This window comes from Sturnus vulgaris, chromosome 4 (assembly GCF_052056855.1).
Source record: "Sturnus vulgaris isolate bStuVul1 chromosome 4, bStuVul1.hap1, whole genome shotgun sequence".
NCBI lineage: Eukaryota > Metazoa > Chordata > Aves > Passeriformes > Sturnidae > Sturnus > Sturnus vulgaris.
In genome coordinates, this window is record NC_142246.1 from 9584129 (window position 1) to 9590630 (window position 6502).

The 6502-nt window shown below is 36.6% G+C and overlaps 1 long non-coding RNA gene across 2 annotated transcripts in view; it reads left to right on the top strand.

Annotated features, from left to right (window-relative positions):
- Positions 1–5310, top strand: part of LOC148223868 (uncharacterized) — a 207389-nt gene extending 202079 nt beyond the window's left edge. For both annotated transcript variants that reach the window (XR_015803008.1, XR_015803009.1), the window contains 2 exons: positions 3316–3425; positions 4868–5310. This is a non-coding gene — a long non-coding RNA (uncharacterized LOC148223868). The remainder of the gene's footprint in view (positions 1–3315; positions 3426–4867) is intronic.
- Positions 5311–6502: the final 1192 nt, after the last annotated feature.

Genomic DNA, 6502 nt, shown 5'->3' on the forward strand with positions numbered 1-6502 from the left:
GTGGAAAAATGAGTTCCAGTAAAATCCTCCTTCCCCTTCCAAAATCCTTAATAGGGAAAAAAAATCACAAGGCCCTGAAATAGCTGGCAGAAAATTCTGTCAGTTGATATGCTACTGGGGAATAAAGTAAACTGTTAATATATGAGTGGTCACTGATACCATTTGTAGGGATGCTCAGGATAAAGGCTTTCACTGAGGTAACACACAGAAACAGAAAAATGTATGGAGTGAAAGAAGGTGCGACGTGGTTAAAAAATTACTGTGAAAAGGAGGTAACGCTGTGACCCATTTAAAGCTAAATCACCTAATGAAAAGACATGACAAAAAAGGAGTAAACAAACAGCAAGAGAGGATTTTAAACAACACACTGCCAGATCTAGGTTAAACAACATATGGTGTCTGTCAGGCAGCTGCTTATTGAAGCAAGGTTATAATAGGGTGATCAATCATATAGATCCGAAAAGAATTACTACAGTGAAAAACTGCAAGTGGAATCAAAATGTGGACTGAAAGGCTTAAGTGAACCTGATATAAATGAATTATTTCAAAATAAGTTTTAGATAGAGTTAAAATCTTTGTTATTTCCATCTAACAGATGGTTTAGGATAAAAATAAAAGTCACCTCCTGAACACACAACCTAGTCAGATGAGATTGACACTATCTACATTGTAAAACCATAATCTTACAAAAGAAAAATGTAAGCCTTTTACAGTGTCTCATAAGTCCTAGTAACCTCTAGAGGAATCCAAAATAAGCTTTGTACTTATATGTAAGCCTCAAAATCCAGTAATATCATGTTTCCATAGTACAGGCGAGCAAAGAAACAAGAGTATGTGGGAGGGGGTCTGTGCCTGAATCATAAATTAAGAGGAACATCTGGGAGCATCCATGAGCTCTTGGAGAAACATCAGAATTCACTGTGTAAGTGACTAATGCTGGTCCCAGAAGCAGGCAATACAAGCAGTACATCTCACTGACCTTTATTTCTTGGAAAGTGAGTTTCTTGGAAGGCAAGATATCAGATTTCATTATGTACCTCATAACAGAGTCTGTTCTATTGATTCCTGTTCCCAGTTTTGATTTAATTTGCAATATTACATGGCCTTTAAAAATTCAGGTTGTAACTTGATGACTTGATACCAGATCACTGGGTATTACCTATCAGTGGATTTTTCAAACTAGGAGTGAATCTGTTACTCCTAGTTGTTTGGCAATAATTTATGTAAAGAAAAAAAGAGTTCCACAAACTTTTCCGAAAGTATTTTTTTCTTTGCATACTGGTGCTTCAATTCACTGACTAACTCACTTCTTGAAAAATTGCTACATTGGAAGAAAAATTATTTTTATCTTCTGTGGGCTAAAACGTATGTGAGTGGAACAGTCAGACTCTGGAAGGCAATAAACTCTCATGCATCTCAGTTTCCAGGTTTATTTAACTGTGAGCATTTTTTGAGAGGTTGTAAAATCTCATTTTTATTGCAAGTGCTTCTGTTTATAGTCTGTATATATATGTGTGTGTGTGTATACATGAATATGTATTTTGTAGCCCTCTCAAATAACTTTGTTATGCATTTTTCTGCTTTTCATTACAGCTAAACTTCTAAGCTATGAGTTGCAAATAAGGGGCATTTTCAATGTGAATACCTAAGTGATTGTAGGTAACCTGTATATCTTTTTTCACCTCAAAAGGAGACAAAAATTACCATTTCCAGTACTTTAAATATAGACATATTTGTGGAAGCTTCTTTCTGATATAATGGAGATTTTATAACTGAAGAATCGGTGGCTTCCTACATGTGGTCTGACTTGTTGCCATGAAGGCAGCTGAAACAGAGGTATCTTGAGTGTGGAATTACATCAGTTTGGGCTGTTAAACTCGCTGAAATATAATTAATTCAATAAATGTAACCAATTTAATTTGGAAGAAAATAATAATTGCTTTGGTAAAGATTAGGGCAGATGTGGCTCTGTGACCACGCCAAAGGAATCAAAAAGAGATACTGAGCTGAGCCAAAGAGTGAAGAGTGGATTCAGTCAGGATTCTGAGGCTGTCACAGCAGCACAATCACCAGCAGGACAGGGACGAGTAGGATGAGGACAAAGTGCTAAATTGTGAAGTTTCAGTAAGGAATTAGGTTTTTGTAGAAGGCAAACAGGGATCGCTGGAACCCATTCTGAAATATGAGAGGCTCCTGGTAACTCTTCATCAGGCATCTCTCATGGCTTTTTCTGGATTACTTAAACCTTTGTGAGTTAAAAACCCAGTTCTTGGATTCTGTTTTGCTGATGGAAACTGTTTTTTTATAAACAGCTACTGAGATTCACAGATTATATTAATATTTTGTACAAAATTCTGTTACAAAAATGGGCATTGGAGCTTCACTCATCATGAGTTGTATTAGACAATTATCTTCTTTCACCCTTAAACCCATGAAAGTCTTAAAGTCTAAGAAATTATACTTTTAAGAACATTAAATCCTGGAGTTCAGTTACTGATCTAACAGTAAAATGACAAAAATCTAGTCTAAGTAATTGCAAAATACCCCAAACATGTAAATGTATCTATTTATTTTGAACAATCCAGTGCAATTTTTAGTCAGCTCATATATTTACTTTTTTGTTTGTTTTTTTAAATGTGTTATTTTGATTGAAAATATTTCAGGATTGTAGAATCTGGGTGGCCCAATTAATGAAGATCAAGAAAAAGCATTTAACACCCACAACTTTCACTACCTCCAGAGAAGAGTAACATCAGCCTGTGACTAAAGCTATGTCTAAGGGGAACCACAATTAATATTTCTCTATACTAACCCAGTAGAGAGAAACCCTAAAAAGAAAAGATACAAAACTTAATGGGACCTGTATTTTATGACCAAAAAAACCATCATAGCATTAGTTATTAAGAATTGTAAAACTGAGCCCTATTGTTTCTGGAAGCATGATATTTTTTTCCACTAATCTATTCTGTTACAAAACCCACAGATTGTTTGGAATCTAATTTGATATTTCAAGGTCTTTTGAGTAAGTTCTGTTGTATAAAATCAAAAATAAAATGCTGATAATATAACAAAGTCCTTCTTTTTTTTATATTTTTTTCTGTTTCTTTTCTGTCTTGAGGTAGCTGCTTGTGAGGGCATAGATTAGTGTCAAGTTCAATGTTTTTGGTATATCTCAGGCTGCAGGTCAGATCCGTAGGCCTTTTTTTCTCTAACCCTTCTTGCATTTTCAAGTTTCCTCTCAGATATGGATCAGTGAAATGTCAGAATTCCTCATGAGAGAGAATTATTTTCAACTGCATTCCTCATTTTTTGCAGCTATCTGAATGAGTGGATTGATTTCCCAGCTGTGCTGCTCCCAGTAGTGCTGCACACCACTGAGGTGTGCAGTGTCATGAGTATATTTGAAATACTGAGACCTTCCCCAGGTATGGATTTTTATGCTCATTTCCAAGAATTTTTTCCCTCCTGTGTTCAGCGTCCATCCATATGAAGCATTAGGAGTTAAGGAAAGCTTTCTTGTTAGTGCAAAACACTTACAGAAGCAGCTTGTGTTCCAAATCTTTGACTTTGGTGAGGCTACCTCTGCAAAGCCCAGTTCACAGTGAGAAATGGCAGGTGCCACCTCTGAGGGACTTTGTTGGAGCAGAATTTTGAAGGAAACTGGAAGAGAGTCCATATGCAGCAGTCACTTCATTCATGTCCTAAAGCTCATAGAATTATTCTTCAGTGGTGGCAACAAAATTCTGTCAATTAAAAGAAGCTTCAGATAAAAAGTTGTCATAAATGTTTCCCATTTAAGGGTGCTGGAGACAGGCTGAGGTGATGAGCTCAAGAGCATGCCTCCTGGGGTGATATTTTTTTAAATGGAAATGCCTCACAGCCATTTCTATTTAATGATCAAATGGAAGCAGCACCTCATTTATTCTCTTTGTTTAAATCTTTGTACTGGCTTTTGTATAATTAATTGAGAAAATATAGTAAAATATAATTGAGCCAGTATTCCTTTTCAAGGTAGACTTTTTTTTTGTTTTTATTTCCTTCCAGGGGATTTTCTTTCCACTCCATATTCATGTGTTGCTTCTTTAAATCTCAGGAGGGGATGCACAAATGCATAAATGGAAATACATAAGCATGAACAAATCAGAAATATTCAGATCTGAGACATCTCAAATTAAAATAATCCTTATTCAGCTGCCAGAATTTTTTTTCTCTTAAAGATATTTCTGCTGCCTAGAACTAGTAAAATCTCAAAAGAGCTACTGTAATTGCTGCCTTCTGAATCCTGTGGGTTTTAGGGGCAACAGGACATCAATTATTACTACAATATGACATCAATTATTACTACCATTGTTCTATGGTAAAAGAAACAGCAGGCTTGGTTTGTTTTTGAATGGCCAGATTAAGAATTTTTCATAACAAAATCTCAGAGATTAGAAGGAAGACAAGAGCTCTGACATGCTTTGCAAGTATGTCTTCAGGCTTTTCCAGCATTGGAAGACAAAGTATGTCTTCTAGGAATTGGTGATTTCTTGAATCTGGAGCTTGGACAGCGATATGAAATTCCCAGTGCAGGAGATGCTTAACCTGGAAAGGTGTGGAGAGTGACTGCTGCCCAGCCATTCCCACAGGAACAGGAGCAGCTCTTCTCTTGGCTTAGCACAAAGCTTACAAGCCTGTCCACCACTTGGTTCACCAGAGCAGTGTCAAGGTGAAGTTTTTTGCAAAAGCCATTTTTCATGTCTGCAAACTCCTCTTCCTAATTATTTGCTGTTCATAAATTTCTCCTTTCATTTTCTTCCTTCTTTCTTCCACATTTCAGCTAGGTGTCAGTTGGAAAGAACAATATTAATTCTCTCTTTCCTTACAGGGATTCACCTGCATCCACCCATGGAAGACATTGAGCTGGTTTGTGTTACCCCTGCCAGTTCTGCTCAGAGCATGTGCTGCTGTTTCCTGTTCCACACAGACTCCTGCTGATCTTTTATTTACCTTTGAGCCACATTGGCTTAGAAGTGACTGGAGGGCGTGTGGTGGGACAGGTAGGTAGGCTTTTACAAGTGACAACTTTGTCTCAGCAAGCCTGTCATCTCTTGACAGCTCTTGCTTGGACTGAGAGGTCACTGTCAGTTTGACAACCTGTCATCTTCAATCAGCTGTAAACTTAATTTAAGGATGGGGCTAAAAGACAGAGAGCTCAAATCCCTGAATACTTCCATGATTGCAAGGCAACAGAGTCTCTGTTGATGGATGGCTGAGTGCCCTTGCCTGTGTCTTTTGATTAAAGCAGATTTCTCTCAAGGGTGTCATTGATTCACGCAGAATTTCTTTCTTTCACTTTTTAGTTTTTGAGAGATACAAGAGTAAATTGGACTCTATACTGTCATATTACCATTTTTTTACAGTTGTGTATGATGACCAGTTCTGTGAAGTGTTGATAAGGACCAACTGAAGTTGTCCTGAAACCTTGTTTTCCAGAGTTTCAGAGGTGCTGGTAAACTTACTTTGACATGAAGGCTTGTCTGCTGTGTTCGTTGTTACTTTAGCTATTGGATACAGAGAAATCCTGGAAAATCTGATGTGCAAACATCTCTAAAGATTTGAAAGAAAACCTGCAAGTACATCAGCTGGAGTAGCTGATGATATGCCAAAATAAAACTATTCCTCTTATATCTTTAGGTACTGCCGTTGGATGGTTTACTAACTGTTTGTCTTGAACTTATATTTGAACAAGAATTTAAGCTATATTAAATTGCTGTTAAGTCCCTGTTGATTTTAGCAGTGTCCAAAATACTGTGATGCCTGTAACTCTGGCTGTGATTTCAGTCTATTATTCACTTATCATGAATAAAAATCTATCCAAATACTGTCCTTTATGTGAGAAAAATAAGAGGTGACTGTGGCGCAGTCCATTTACAATGGCTCTTGTCCACATTATTTTGAGTTAATTTTGTTTAGAATGGCTTTTTAAAGGAATATTTATGTGCACAAAAAAACCAAACCAAACCAAACCAAACCAAACCAAACCAAACCAAACCAAACCAAACCAAACCCAAAAACCGCAAAAAACAAGCAAACAAAAACAAACAAAAACAAACAAAACCCAAACAAACAGAAAAACCACAACAAAATAAAAAAGGGGGAGCTATCAACTTGGTCATTCCAAGTCAATATCCTTCTGAGCACAGATTTCAAAATATAAGATAGTTAAATGTAGTCAGTTCATCTGAGGTCGTAAGTAATATCTGAAATACTCTGGCATTCTTCAGGGAAACTAATTTCTAGAAGTAGTGAAATTCTAAGTATACATCACTGCCAAATTGTCCAGTAATATTCTGAAAGCATCCTCTATTCTCTTTCAATTTTCTGTTGAATCAGACCTATACACGTCTCTTCAATTATGTAAAAACTAATTGAGGAAAATCCTTAGTGTCAGCTCAAGAGTCCACTATGATTGCATAAAATATTCTGGTGACTTCTTTGAATTTCAGAGTGACAATTAATT